The sequence below is a fragment of the Triticum aestivum genome, chromosome 7B, assembly GCF_018294505.1.
Source record: "Triticum aestivum cultivar Chinese Spring chromosome 7B, IWGSC CS RefSeq v2.1, whole genome shotgun sequence".
Taxonomy (NCBI): domain Eukaryota; kingdom Viridiplantae; phylum Streptophyta; class Magnoliopsida; order Poales; family Poaceae; genus Triticum; species Triticum aestivum.
In genome coordinates this window covers 2,678,855-2,694,721 of record NC_057813.1, presented here as the reverse complement: position 1 = coordinate 2,694,721, position 15,867 = coordinate 2,678,855, and the positions used below count along the sequence as shown (strand labels likewise).

Below are 15,867 nucleotides of genomic sequence, written 5' to 3'. Positions count from 1 at the left end.
CAGATATAATGTTCATGCTCAACGCTGGCACCAAATAACAATTATTTAGGTCTAATATTAATCCCGAAGGTAGATGTAGAGGTAGCGTGCCGACCGCGATCACATCGACTTTGGAACCGTTTCCCACGCGCATCGTCACCTCGTCCTTTGCCAGTGCTCGCTTATTCCGTAGTCCCTGTTTCGAGTTGCAAATATTAGCAACAGAACCAGTATCAAATACCCAGGTGCTACTGCGAGTTCTAGTAAGGTACACATCAATAACATGTATATCACATATACCTTTGTTCACCTTGCCATCCTTCTTATCCGCCAAATACTTGGGGCAGTTCCGCTTCCAGTGACCAGTCTGCTTGCAGTAGGAGCACTCAGTCTCATGCTTAGGTCCAGACTTGGGTTTCTTCTCTTGAGCAGCAACTTGCTTGCCGTTCTTCTTGAAGTTCCCCTTCTTCTTCCCTTTTCCCTTTTTCTTGAAACTAGTGGTTTTGTTAACCATCAACACTTGATGCTCCTTCTTGATTTCTACCTCCGCAGCTTTCAGCATTGCGAAGAGCTCGGGAATAGTCTTGTTCATCCCTTGCATATTATAGTTCATCACGAAGCTCTTGTAGCTTGGTGGCAGTGATTGGAGAATTCTGTCGATGACGCAATCATCCGGAAGATTAACTCCCAATTGAATCAAGTGATTATTATACCCAGACATTTCGAGTATATGCTCACTGACAGAACTGTTCTCCTCCATCTTGCAGCTATAGAACTTATTGGAGACTTCATATCTCTCAATCCGGGCATTTGCTTGAAATATTAACTTCAACTCCTGGAACATCTCATATGCTCCATGACGTTCAAAACGTCGTTGAAGTCCCGATTCTAAGCCGTAAAGCATGGCACACTGAACTATCGAGTAGTCATCAGCTTTGCTCTGCCAGACGTTCATAACATCTGATGTTGCTCCAGCAGCAGGCCTGGCACCCAGCGGTGCTTCCAGGACGTAATTCTTCTGTGCAGCAATGAGGATAATCCTCAAGTTACGGACCCAGTCCGTGTAATTGCTACCATCATCTTTCAACTTTGCTTTCTCAAGGAACGCATTAAAATTCAACGGAACAACAACACGAGCCATCTATCTACAATCAACATAAACAAGCAAGATACTATCAGGTACTAAGTTCATGATAAATTTAAGTTCAATTAATCATATTACTTAAGAACTCCCACTTAGATAAACATCCCTCTAATCTTCTAAGTGATTACGTGATCCAAATCAACTAAACCATGACCGATCATCACGTGAGATGGAGTAGTTTTCAATGGTGAACATCGTTTATGTTGATCATATCTACTATATGATTCACGCTCGACCTTTCGGTCTCCGTGTTCCGAGGCCATATCTGCATATGCTAGGCTCGTCAAGTTTAACCTGAGTATTCTGCGTGTGCAAAAACTGGCTTGCACCCGTTGTAGATGGACGTAGAGCTTATCACACCCGATCATCACGTGGTGTCTGGGCACGACGAACTTTGGCAACGGTGCATACTCAGGGAGAACACTTCTTGATAATTTAGTGAGAGATCATCTTATAATGCTACAGTCAATCAAAGCAAGATAAGATGCATAAAAAGATAAACATCACATGCAATCAATATAAGTGATATGATATGGCCATCATCATCTTGTGCCTGTGATCTCCATCTCCGAAGCACCGTCATGATCACCATCGTCACCGGCGCGACACCTTGATCTCCATCGTAGCATCATTGTCGTCTCGCCAATCTTATGCTTCCACGACTATCACTACCGTTTAGTAATAAAGTAAAGCATTACATCGCGATTGCATTGCATACAATAAAGCGACAACCATATGGCTCCTGCCAGTTGCCGATAACTTGGTTACAAAACATGATCATCTCATACAATAAAATTCAGCATCATGCCTTGAACAAATCACATCACAACATGCCCTGCAAAAACAAGTTAGACGTCCTCTACTTTGTTGTTGCATGTTTTTACGTGGCTGCTACGGGCTTTAAGTAAGAACCAATCTCACCTACGCATCAAAACCACAACGATAGTTTGTCAAATAGACTCCGTTTTAACCTTCGCAAGGACCGGGCATAGCCATACTTGGTTCAACTAAAGTTGGAGAGACAATCGCCCGCAAGCCATCTCTGTGCAAAGCACGTCGAGGGAACCGGTCTCGCGTAAGCGTACGCGTAAGGTTGGTCTGGGTCGTCTCGTCCAACAATACCGCCGAACCAAAATATGACATGCTGGTAGGCAGTATGACTTGTATCGTCCACAACTCACTTGTGTTCTACTCGTGCAGATAACATCAACATCAATAACCTAGGCTCGGATGCCACTGTTGGGTTTCGTAGTAATTTCAAAAAATTTCCTACGCACACGCAAGATCATGTGATGCATAGCAATGAGGGGAGAGTATTGTCTACGTACCCAACGCAGACCGACTACGGAAGCGATGACACAATGTAGAGGAAGTAGTCGTACGTCTTCTTGATCCAACCGATCAAGCACCGAAACTACGGCACCTCCGAGTTCGAGCACACGTTCAGCTCGATGACGATCCCCGGACTCCGATCCAGCAAAGTGTCGGGGAAGAGTTCCGTCAGCACGACGGCGTGGTGACGATCTTGATGAACTACAGCAGCAGGGCTTCGCCTAAACTCCGCTACAGTATTATCGAGGAATATGGTGGCAGGGGGCACCGCACACGGCTAAGGAATCGATCACGTGGATCAACTTGTGTCAACTTGTGTGTTTAGAGGTTCCCCTGCTTCCGTATATAAAGGAGGAGAGGAGGGGAGGCTGGCCGGCCAAGGGGGGGGAGGCGCAGGAGAGTCCTACTCCCTCTGGGAGTAGGATTCCCCCTCCAATCCTAGTCCAACTAGGATTCCTCGGAGGGGAAAAGAGGAGGAGGCGGCCGGCCACCTCTCCTAGTCCTAATAGGACTAGGGGAAGGGGGGGCGCGCAGCCCATCTAGGGCAGCCCCTTCTCTTTTCCACTAAGGCCCACTATGGCCCAAATAGCTCCCGGGGGGTTCCGGTAACCCTCTCGGTATTCCGGTAAAATCCCGATTTCACCCGGAACACTTCCGATATCCAAATATAGGCTTCCAATATATCAATCTTTACATCTCGACCATTTCGAGACTCCTCGTCATGTCCGTGATCACATCCGGGACTCCGAACAACCTTCGGTACATCAAAATGCATAAACTCATAATATAACTGTCATCGTAACCTTAAGCGTGCGGACCCTACGGGTTCGAGAACAATGTAGACATGACCGAGACACGTCTCCGGTCAATAACCAATAGCGGGACCTGGATGCCCATATTGGCTCCTACATATTCTACGAAGATCTTTATCGGTCAGACCGCATAACAACATACGTTGTTCCCTTTGTCATCGGTATGTTACATATTCACACATGTATTATGTTTCCGGTAAATACAATTCTAGCATGAATAATAAACATTTATCATGATTATGAGGAAATAAATAATAACTTTATTATTGCCTCTAGGGCATATTTCCTTCAGGGGGCGCCCCCCTGGGCGCGCCCCTGCCTCGTGGCCCCCCTGTTGCTCCACCGAGGTACTCCTTCCTCCTATATATACCTACGTACCCCGTCAGATCAAATACGGAGCCAAAAACCTAATTCCACCGCCGCAACTTTCTGTATCCACGAGATCCCATCTTGGGGCCTGTTCCGGAGCTCCGCCGGAGAGGGCATCTACCACGGAGGGCTTCTACATCAACACCATAGCCTCTCCGATGAAGTGTGAGTAGTTTACTTCAGACCTTCGGGTCCATAGCTAGTAGCTAGATGGCTTCTTCTCTCTTTTTGGATCTCAATACAATGTTCTCCCCCTCTCTTGTGGAGATCTATTCGATGTAATCTTCTTTTTGCGGTGTGTTTGTTGAGACCGATGAATTGTGGGTTTATGATCCAGCTTATCTATGAATAATATTTGATTCTTCTCTGGATTCTTTTATGTATGATTGAGTTATCTTTGCAAGTCTCTTCGAGTTATCCGTTTGGTTTGGCCAACTAGATTGGTAGTTCTTGCAATGGGAGAAGTGTTTAGCTTTGGGTTCAATCTTGCGGTGTCCTTACCCAGTGACAGAAAGGGTTGCAAGGCACATATTGTGTTGTTGCCATCGAGGATAACAAGATGGGGTTTTTATCATATTGCATGAATTTATCCCTCTACATCATGTCATCTTGCTTAAGGCGTTACTCTGTTTTTAACTTAATACTCTAGATGCATATGCTGGATAGCGGTCGATGAGTGGAGTAATAGTAGTAGATGCAGAATCGTTTCGATCTACTTGTCTCGGACGTGATGCCTATATACATGATCATACCTAGATAACCTCATAATTATTTGCTTTTCTATCAATTGCTCAACAGTAATTTGTTCACCCACCGTAGAATACTTATGCTCTTGAGAGAAGCCACTAGTGAAACCTATGGCCCCCGGGTCTATTCTCATCATATAAACCTCCATTACTTTATTACTTGCTTTGTTTTTACTTTGCTTTTTACTTTTTACTTTACATCTCTATATAAAAAATACCAAAAATATTATTTATCATCTCTATTAGATCTCACCCTCGTAAGTGACCGTGAAGGGATTGACAACCCCTAATCGCGTTGGTTGCGAGTAGCTATCATTTTGTGTAGGTACGAGGGACTCGTGCGTGATCTCCTACTGGATTGATACCTTGGTTCTCAAAAACCGAGGGAAATACTTACGCTACTTTACTGCATCATCCTCTCCTCTTCGGGGAAATCCAACGCAGTGCTCAAGAGGTAGCAAATAGCACCCAAGTTTTCAGCAAAGATCATGAACAAACCATGCAAATGATAACACTTAGAGTTTATATTCACTCATATCAATGGCACAATCAACTAGCGAGCAATAATAACATATCTCAGATGCTAACAATTTGTCAAAACAATCATGATATAATATGATACCATGGTATCTTGCTTGCCCTTTCTGAGACCGTAAAACATAAATGCAGAGTGATAAGTCTCCAACATATCTATAATTTTTTATTGTTCCATGCTATTATAGTATCTGTTTTGGATGTTTTATATGTAGTAATATGCTATTATATATTATTTTTGGGACTAACCTATTAACCTAGTGCCCAGCGCCAGTTGTTGTTTTTTTCCTTGTTTTTGGCTTTTTCAGAAAGGAATATCAAACGGAGTCCAAACGGAATAAAACTTTCACGAAGATTTTTCTTGGACCAGAAGACACCCAGTAGGAGAGAGGGGCCCAGGGGAGTCCTGAGGAACCCACAAGCCTTTAGTGCAGCCCTAGGGGGGCGCCTCCCTGGCTTGTGGCCCCCTCGGGAGTCCCCCAACCCTAATCTTTGCACTATAAATTCCCAAATATTCCCAAAACACCAGAGGCGTCCACCAAAATACTTTTCCGCCACTGCAAGCCTCTCTTTCCGTGAGATCCCATCTTGGGCATTTTCCGGCGATCTATCAGAGGGGGGGGGTCGATCACATAGGGCCTCTACATCAGTCTTGTTGCCCTACCGATGATGCGTGAGTAGTTTACCACAGACCTACGGGTCCATAGCTAGTAGCTAGATGGCTTCTTCTCTCTCTTTGATCTTCAGTACAATGTTCTCCTCGATGTTCTTGGAGTTCTATTCGATGTACTTTTTTGTGGCGTGTTTGTTGAGATCCGATGAATTGTGGATTTATGATTAGATTATCTATGAATATTATTTGACTCTTCTCTGAACTCTTTTATGCATGATTAATACATCTTTGTATTTCTCTTCGAACTATCGATTTGGTTTGGCCAACTAGATTGGGTTTTCTTGCAATGGGAGAGGTGCTTAGTTTTGGGTTCAATCTTGCGTTGTCCTCACCAAGTGACATAGTAGGGGTAGCAAGGCACGTGTTGTATTGTTGCCATCAAGGATAAAAACATGGGGTTTATATCATCTTCCTTGAGCTTATCTCTCTACATCATGTCATCTTACTTAAGTCGTTACTCCGTTCTTATGAACTTAATACTCTAGATGCATGCTGGATAGCGGTGATGTGCGGAGTAATCGTAGTAGATGCAGGCAGGAGTCGGTCTACTTATCATGGACGTGATGCCGATATTCATGATCATTGCCTTAGATATCGGCATAACTTTGCGATTTTCTATCAATTGCTCAACAATAATTTGTTTACCCACCGTATAGTTTCTTCAAGAGAGAAGCCTCTAGTGAAACATGTGGCCCTCGGGTCTATGTTTCATCATATATTTTTAGATCTATAAACCCAAAAACCAAAAAATACCTCGCTGAATTTTATTTACTTCTATTTCTTTTATATCTATCTCTATCAGATCTCACCCTTGCAAGTGACCGTGAAGGGATTGGCAACCCCTTTATCGCGTTGGGTGCAAGTGTTTGATTGTTTGTGGAAGTGCATAGATTGGAGACTTCCATGTACCTCCTACTGGATAGATACATTGGTTCTCAAACTGAGGGAAATACTTATCTCTTCTTTGTGCATCACCCTTTCCTCTTCAAGGGAAAAACGAACGCAAGCTCAAGAAGTAGCAGGAAGAATTTCTGGCGCCATTGTCGGGGAGGTTCTATATCAAGTCTACCAAGTACCTATCATAAACTCTCATCTCTTGCATTACATTGTTTGCCATTTGCATCATGTTTTCCTCTCCCCCACTTCTAAAACATTTTCAAAAAACATAAAAATGTTTTCCTTTTTATTCTCCCTTCTTTCCGTTTGTCTTTCCGTATGCCTTTTTGTTTGGTTGCTATCTTTGCTTGTGTTGCCATGTGCCTTCTATTTGCTTGCATCTTTGCTTGCTAAAAATATATTGATATGGATCCACTTAAAGTTTTCTACTTGGATCATCTTCGATCCATATGTGCTCGTGCTGAAACCCCAACAAGTTTAGTTGAGGGAAAATCATTAGATGAGCATGTTCATTTTGTGTGTCATCGTTTGTCTAAAAAAGGGGGACTCTTATGGAATCAAATAAAATGTTTGCTATGCTATGCTTTGAATCTATGTGAAATTTATGATTTTACTTGTTGCTCGGAGAACCCTAAAAAACGCCTTCCCTACCTATGTGAGTTTAATCATAATGAAATCCTATCTTCTGATGGCAAAGATGTTTATAGTTACTATGATATCGAACAAATTGAAGATTCGTTGCTTTTAAGGGTGCTTATGAAGTTGCTTCTTTGATTGAAAAGTATGATATTACTCTCTACAAATCTAAAATTTTTGACATACTTAAATATTTTTATGAAAACTATGCTCATAATGCCTATGTTAAAGAATTTATTGAGAGAATGTCCAGTCCTTTGGAAGAAAATAATGATATGAATGAATCTATAGATAATTATGATCTGTTAATTTGATTGAAATATCCCTTGATGAACATGATGCTTGCCATTCTTATGGCCATGATGCCAATATTAATTATGCTTATGGAGATGAACTTTCTATAGTTCCTTGTGTTAAATATGAAATTATTCCTATTGCACCCACACTTGACAACTTTTTGAATGAAAAGCATGATTGCAATGGTATTATTATAAATTCTATTAATGGCAATTGTGCTAATAATATGCAAAACCCTAAGCTTGGGGATGCTAATTTTGCTATGTCCACTACTTATTACAATGATCATGACTGGGGTGATAATGCTTTTTATGATCTTGAAAATTTATTTAAGCCTCATGATGAATATGATTGCAATAAAATTGAAAATGGGTTTGGAAGAGAGTCAACTCTAGGTAATAATGATCCCACTACTTTGGAGAATGATCAATCTTATGAAAGTTTTGATAAAAGTGGGCTTGGAGAGGTCATGACTTTATTTGATGATAATCCCACTATTTTGAAAGAGTGTCAACTTTGCATGCATGTGGATCATGAAGAGTATATTTAATGTGATAGTTATATTGTTGAATTTGATTGTGATCCTACATGTAATTATTATGAGAGATGAAAATATGGTTGTAGAAATTTTCAAGTTACTAAGTTACCTCTCTTCATGTTGAGATTGTCTATTTTTATTCTTCTTCCTTGCATATGCTAGTTTTTGCTTGCGTTGATAATTTGTTTGCTTATAAAGTTCCTATGCATAGGAAGTATGTTATACTTAAATGTGTTTGTGGCATGTTTGATGATGCTCTCATTGATCTTCAATTCTTGTCGTTCATGTGAGCATCATTGAAATCACAATGCCTAGCTAAAAGGCTTTAAAGAAAATCACTTCTTGGAAGACAACCCAATATATTACTTTCCTGATTTCCAATAAATATATCATCTAGCCTCTCATTAGAGGTGTTTTCATGTTTTAAATTAGTGTTTGTGCCAAGTAAGACCTTTGTGATGATTTGGAAGATAGTTGATTTGATTCTGCTGAAAAACAGAAACTTTTGCATCCGATAGCAGAATTTTGATAATTCACAGGAACGTGGTTTGGTTCTGAAATTTTTACACAAGATTGATATAGAAATTTCCTAGATTTTCCTAATTGTTCAGAATTTTTCGAGCTACAGAAGTAAATAAAGTTTTCATATAGCTACAGACTGTTCTATTTTTGACAGATTCAGTTTTCTATGTGTTGTTTGCTTATTTTGATGAATCTATGGGTAGTATCGGGGGGTATGAACCATGGAGAAGTTGTAATACAGTAGAAATAACGCCATTATAAATTTAGAATGAGTTCAAAACATTACTTAAAGTGGTGATTTGCTTTTCTTATCCTAATGGAGCTTAGGAGTTTTCTGTTGAGTTTTGTGTTGTGAAGTTTTCAAGTTTTGGGTAAAGATTTGATAGAGAACGGAATAAGGAGTGGCAAGAGCCTAAGCTTGGGGATGCCCAAGGCACCCCAAGATAATATTCAAGGACAACCAAGCAATATAAGCTTGGGGATGCCCCGGATGGCATCCCCTCTTTCATCTTCGTCTATCGGTAACTTTACTTGAGGCTATATTTTTATTAACCACATGATATGTGTTTTTCTTGGAGCGTCTTGTATGATTTGAGTCTTTGATTTTTAGTTTTCCACAATCATCATTGCTGTACACACCTTTTGGGAGAGACACACATGAATCGTGATTTATTAGAATACTCTATGTGTTTCACTTATATCTTTTGAGCTAGGCAATTTGCTCTAGTGCTTCACTTACATCTTTTTAGAGCATGGCGGTGGATTTATTTTATAGAAATTGATGAACTCTCATGCTTAACTTATATTATTGTGAGAGTCTTAAACAGCGTGGTAATTTTCTTAGGTTATGAATTTAGTCCTAATATGATGAGTATCCAAGAAGGATATAATAAATACTTTCATATAAAGTGCATTGAATATTTGAGAAGTTTGATTCCTTGCATTTGTTTTGAGATATAAAGATGGTGATATTAGAGTCATGCTAGTGAGTAATTGTGGATTGGTAGAAATACTTGTGTTAAAGTTTGTGATTCCCGTAGCACGCACGTAAGGTGAACCGCTATGTGATGAAGTCGAAGCATGATTTATTTTTTGATTACATCGTTTGTGTGGAGGTGGGATCGCGCAATGATTAACTCCTACCAACCCTTCCCCTAGGAGCATGCGTATTAGTACTTTGTTTTGATGGCTAATAGACTTTTGCAATAAGTATGTGAGTCCATGGATTATACACACTCTCACCCGTCCACCATTGCTAGCCTCTCTAGTACCGCGCATCTTTCGCCGGTGCATTAAACCCACCATATACCCTTCCTCAAAACAGCCACCATACCTACCTTATTATGGCATTTCCATATCCATTCCGAGATATATTGCCATGAAACTTCCATCGTTCCATCTATTATGACACACACCATCATTGTCATGTTCTCATATGCATGAGGCATTCATATAGAGTCATATTTTGTTCTAGAATCGAGTTGTAATTCTTGACTTGTAAGTAAATAAAAGTGTGATGATCATCATTATTAAAGCATTGTCCCATGTGATGAAAGGATGATGGAAGCTATGATTCCCTCACAAGTTTGGGTGAGTCTCTAGACTTTAAAGAAAATAAAAGAGTCCAAAGAAGCCCAAATAAAAAAAGAGGCCAAAGAAACACAAACAAAATGAAAAAAAGAGGAAAAAATGAGAGAAAATAGAGAAGGGACAATGCCACTATCTTCATGATAGAGAGTCTCCTATTTTGTCACTTTCATATACTAGTGGGAATTTTTCGTTATATAACTTGGCTAGTATATTCCAATGATGGGCTTCCTCAAAGTGCCCTAGGTCTTCATGAGCAAGCAAGTTGGATGCACACCCACTTAGTTTCTTTTTGAGCTTTCATAAACTTATAGCTATAGTGCATCCGTTGCATGGCAATCCCTACTCACTTGCATCGATATAAATTGATGGGCATCTCCATAGCCCATTAATTTGCCTAGTTGATGTGAGACTTTCTCCATCTTTTTGACTTCTCCACAACCACCATATTCTATTCCACCTATAGAATTATATCCATGGCTTAAGCTCATGTATTGCGTGAAAGTTGAAAAGATTGAGAACATAAAAGTATGAACAATTGCTTGGCTAACACCGGGGTTGTGCATGATGAAATACTTTGTGTGGTGAAGATGGAGCATAGCCAGATCATATGATTCTGTAGGAATAACTTTCTTTGGCCATGATATTTTGAGAAGACATGATTGCTTTATTAGTATGCTTGAAGTATTATTGTTTTTATGTCAATATTAAACTTCTGTTTTCAATCTCATGGATATGAACATTCATGACATAATGAAGAAGATTACATTGATAAATATGTTAGGTAACATTCCACATCAAAAATTCTGTTTTTAATATTTACCTACTCGAGGACGACCAGGAATTAAGCTTGGGGATGCTTGATACGTATCCAGCGTATCTATAATTTTTGATTGTTCCATGGTATTATATTATCTGTTTTGGATGTTTTATATGCATTGTAATGCCATTTTATATTATTTTTGGGACTAAACTATTAACCTAGTGCCAAGTGCCAGTTGTTATTTTTTCCTTGTTTTTAGCTTTTTCATAAAGGAATATCAAACGGAGTCCAAACGGAATAAAACTTTCGCGCTAACCAGAAGACACCCACGTAGCTTGGAGAGGGGGCCAGAGGAGTCCCGAGGAGCCCACAAGCCCTCAAGGCACGCCCTAGGGGGGAGCCTCCCTGGCTTGTGGCCCCCTAGGGAGTCCCCCAACTCTAATCTTTGCACTATAAATTCCCAAATATTCCGAAACCACCAGAGGCGTCCACCAAAATACTTTTCTACCGCTGCAAGTCTCTGTTCCCGTGAGATCCCATCTTGGGGTCTTTTCCGGCGATCTGCCGGAGGGGGATTCGATCACGGAGGGCCTCTACATCAACCTTGCTGCCCTACCAATGATGTGTGAGTAGTTTTCCACAGACCTACGGGTCCATAGCTAATAGCTAGATGGCTTCTTCTCTCTCTTTTATCTTCAACACTATGTTCTCCTCGACGTTCTTAGAGTTCTATTCGATGTAGTACTGTTTTGCGGTGTATTTGTTGAGATCCGATGAATTGTGGATTTATGATCAGATTATCTATGAATATTATTTGAGTCTTCTCTGAACTCTTTTATGCATGATTAAGATATCTTTGTATTTATCTTTGAACTATGCATTTGGTTTGGCCAACTAGATTGGTTTTTCTTGCAATGGGAGAGGTTCTTAGTTTTGGTTTCAATCTTGCGGTGTCCTCACCCAGTGTCATAGTAGGGGTAGGGAGGCACGTATTGTATTATTGCCATCAAGGATAAAAATATGGGGTCTACATCATATTGCTTGACTTTATCTCTCTATATCATGTCATTTTACTTAAGGTGTTACTCTATTCTTATGAACTTAATACTCTAGACGCATGCTGGATAGCAGTCGATGTGTGGAGTAATAGTAGTAGATGCAGGTAGGAGTCGATCTACTTATCATGGATATGAAACCTATATTCATGATCATTGCCTTAGATATAGTCATAGCTTTGCACTTTTCTATCAATTGTTCAACAGTAATTTGTTTACCCACCATATGATTTCTTCAAGAGAGAAGCCTCTAGAGAAACCTATGGCCCTAGGGTCTATTTTCCATCATATATTTTCAGATCTATAAACCAAAAAAACAAAAAATATATCACTTGCTTTGTACCTCCTAATGGATTGATACCTTGGTTCTCAAATTGAAGGAAATACTTATCTCTACTTTGATGTATCACCCTTTTCCCTTCAAGGGAAAAACCAACGCAAGCTCAAGAAGTAGCACAGAGCACCTCTGAAGTTCAAGCTGCGACTAAACATTGTAATTCAGGTTCGAATCGATCCATTCATGGTATACCCAACATTAACTAGACTCAATGCATAAGAATAAAAATAGCGCTCTCATGATTGGTGCTTAAAATGAGAAGGTCATGACTCAACAATAAATGCAAAAAAACATGAAAGTAAATAGATAGGCCCTTCATAGAGGGAAGTAGAGATTTGCAGAGGTGCCAGAGCTCGAAGCTTAAATCAGAGGTGAATACAATTTTGAGCGGTGTGCCTTTCCTGTCAATGTTACCATCAAGGATTTATGATATCTTTCATGCTAAACACATTATCATTAGTTCCCAGGCAGAAACCTAAGGGTTTACTCCCCCTCAACCATACAAACACAAGCCATGGCAAGCCGAGTTCATGAGTGCCCTCCAAACAATCAACTTTTGGGGGGGAGTTTGCTTCATTATATTTTTATTTATTTTGATTACAGGACTGGGCATACCAATTACTAGCCTCTCTTGTGCAATGACAAGTGAATAAACACCCATCATGAGAATAACCCGCTTAGCATGGAAAAAACTGACCGTCCCCCGTACCTCCATGAGTGGTACGAGCACACAAAACAGGTGATTATTTGAATGATTGGAGCTGGAACATGCAAGTTTACTTTGAACGGCAGAGTAATACAGCATATAAGTAGATATAATAGACTCATTTGGAACAACTTTGGTTCAAGGATTGCGGATGCACAATTAGTATCCCCGCTTAGTACAGGCGAAGGCTAGCAAATAGATTGAGAAGCGACCAACTAGAGAGCGACAACGATCATAACCGTGCATTGCGAATAATTAACATTGAATACTAGCATGATTAGGATATAAACACCATGAACATAAACATCGTGAAGACTGCATTGGTTTTCAATCAACTAGATGTGTGAACATGTGTCAAGTCAAGCCACTTGAAACATTCATCATAGGATATCATACTAACATACTATGTCATAACCATTTTAATGCATGTTGACATTCAATATAACTCATTATCCACTCCTAGCCACTTAAGCATGTCATGAGCAAATGTAATCTTTAATTGTCATCACAAACATGTTTACTCATAATATGCTGAATCATGGATAATGAGTTAAACATATTTATTACAAAAATAAAAACAAGGAGAGTTCATACCAAATTTTATTTTCCACAATCAAATTATCGTCATTATTGCCTTTCACTTGCATGACCGAATGATATGAAAATAATAATAGTGCAAGAGTGCCATGGAGTAAGCTGGAATTTGCAAAGAATTTTTTCAAAGGAGAAGACATGGTAATATTGGCTATCCGTTAGATAAAAAACAAAGCATATGAGAGCCACTCAACAATTCTAGCATGGTCTTCTCCATGCGATGACCCAATGAAAAGAAGAGAAATCCAGAGAAACACACTGAAATGTTTTTGGAGTTTTTAGATTTTTGTAAAGAAAACAAACTAAAGAAGAAAAACGAAAAGCAAGAAAAACTATTTACACTGGAGAACTCCCAACAAACAAAAGAAGAAAAGAGAAATCTATTTGGGTTTTCTTTTAACACTACGAACTAAATAAACGGGAAAGAAAACCCAAAAAGAAACAAAAAATATTTTTGGATTTTCAAAGTTTTTCAAACACACAAATGAAAAGTAAAATAAAAACTAACATGGATTATACAATGAAAGAGGATGAACACTGACAATTGGAAAGAATGTGTGAGCATGAATGTAATGTCGGTGAAAAATACATACTCCCCCAAGCATAGGCTTTTGGCCTAACTTGGTGATCACCACCCGTAGTATCCATTGGGTCTGGTGGAAAGTGACTGGGCTGCGGCACTCGAGCATCCCAAGGTTGGGCCTCGTTCTCTGTAACAGTCAACTTATCCTTGTAAGCAATGATGTCTGGTGGCATAATGACGTATATGTGCCTGGCGTGAGAGTCAAACAAAGAAGGTGCAGGCAATGAAATAAACTCATGGGTGCAATGAAATAATCTCATGAGACAAATGAAGCTGAGCTTCCTCAATCTACCAACATTAACACCTCTTGCTCTTGCAGCCAGCTATGAATCTGAAGACAGCTAGGTGCTTCTGTTCTTGCAACCGCATGAACAGACAAGAGCCACATTTGCTCTGGTTGTGTATTATCCGTTGGCATTGTTTCAGTATCTTGAGATAAAACATTTGCATCGTAGGTAAACATGTCGATCAACTCCTCAATCACACATAGTTTAACTGGGGGGGGGGGGGGGGGGCAAATGTAATCATGCCCCCAACATTCTCCACATTTGAAACATAGCCCTTTGGCCCTGCAATAATTTCTGAGAGATGTGACTTTTGTTGCATCCCATGTTCCTCATGCTCCTTCTGTGTCGCTGCGATCATCTGCATCCAGAGATGGACCTCTTGTCCTTGCTGGAGGCGCAGGTAACAGGAGAGTATTGGGTGCTCGTGAGCACAGAAGAGGCCCACGTTTGCTAGCTTTGTCCTGTGAGCTACGTCAGTTCATTGCTCGTCGTCACAATTAGTCCCACCTCGGCTACAGAGTGGGGTGGCCAGGATGAAGCTGGGTATTTGCGCTTGGGGCAATGATGTAGCTAGTGAGGTTATACCGAGGAGCGTCAATTGGTGGTTGAAAACTATGTCTAAACCCCCTTTTTGGCTCTCATGGGTCATTGAGAATTTCTGGAAGGGCTCCCTCTCCTCGGAGAGGGCAAGCCCTACAAATTCAATAATCAAATTTTGTAGTTATGACTCAAAATCAAGCTTTGCTTGGTTTTACTCATTTCCGCAACTTATGGTTTGGGTTTGTCCATGAATCATACGAGTATTGGTTCAACTTTGCTTGGACCAGATTTTTGTTCACATGAATCATATTTTGGTTCAAAATTCAGGACTCCTGGCCAAGGTCAATCATCTTCGAAGTTGTAGAGACCAACAAATGACGTCTTGCTTAAAATGGAAATAGGGATTCTGATGTTTTTCTTTCAGAAGTTTGCATGTCACACAAATCTTCATGGTCACTGAGAGATGCATCGAGTCGTAATTGGTATAACCCCTAGTCGCCACTGGAGTGGGTCGGGCTTAATACAAACACTAGCAAACCCCCTCTGAATTTGGGGCTAAATCTCTGAAGATTTCGGAATTTTAATCATCTCTGAACGCCTCTCTAAGTTCAGAGCTTGACATATCATTATCCATCTGATCTGAAAATCTCTGTAGCAAATAAACAAGAAAGAAACACATTCTAGAGGTTTGCGACGCTGCCAACAAGTATGCATACGAGTACAGTCTGCCAAAAGGTAGTTTGGTGATTACAAAAAATGATGCATCGGCTATAAAATTGATGAAGCCACTTTCAAGCAAGCTACATCATTAACAGGTTTTACAAATGCCAACATCTCATTTGCTACTGCACAGACTATGTACTAAGTACTTACAGGTTTATCTTGTCATACTAACACCAAATTAAATGAGTCAGGTATATTTTTATAATGTAGTAC

General features: G+C 40.1%; 1 pseudogene; it reads left to right on the top strand.

Annotated features, from left to right (window-relative positions):
- Window positions 1-14,934: 14,934 nt before the first annotated feature.
- Window positions 14,935-15,084, top strand: LOC123163305 (uncharacterized; annotated as a pseudogene).
- Window positions 15,085-15,867: the final 783 nt, after the last annotated feature.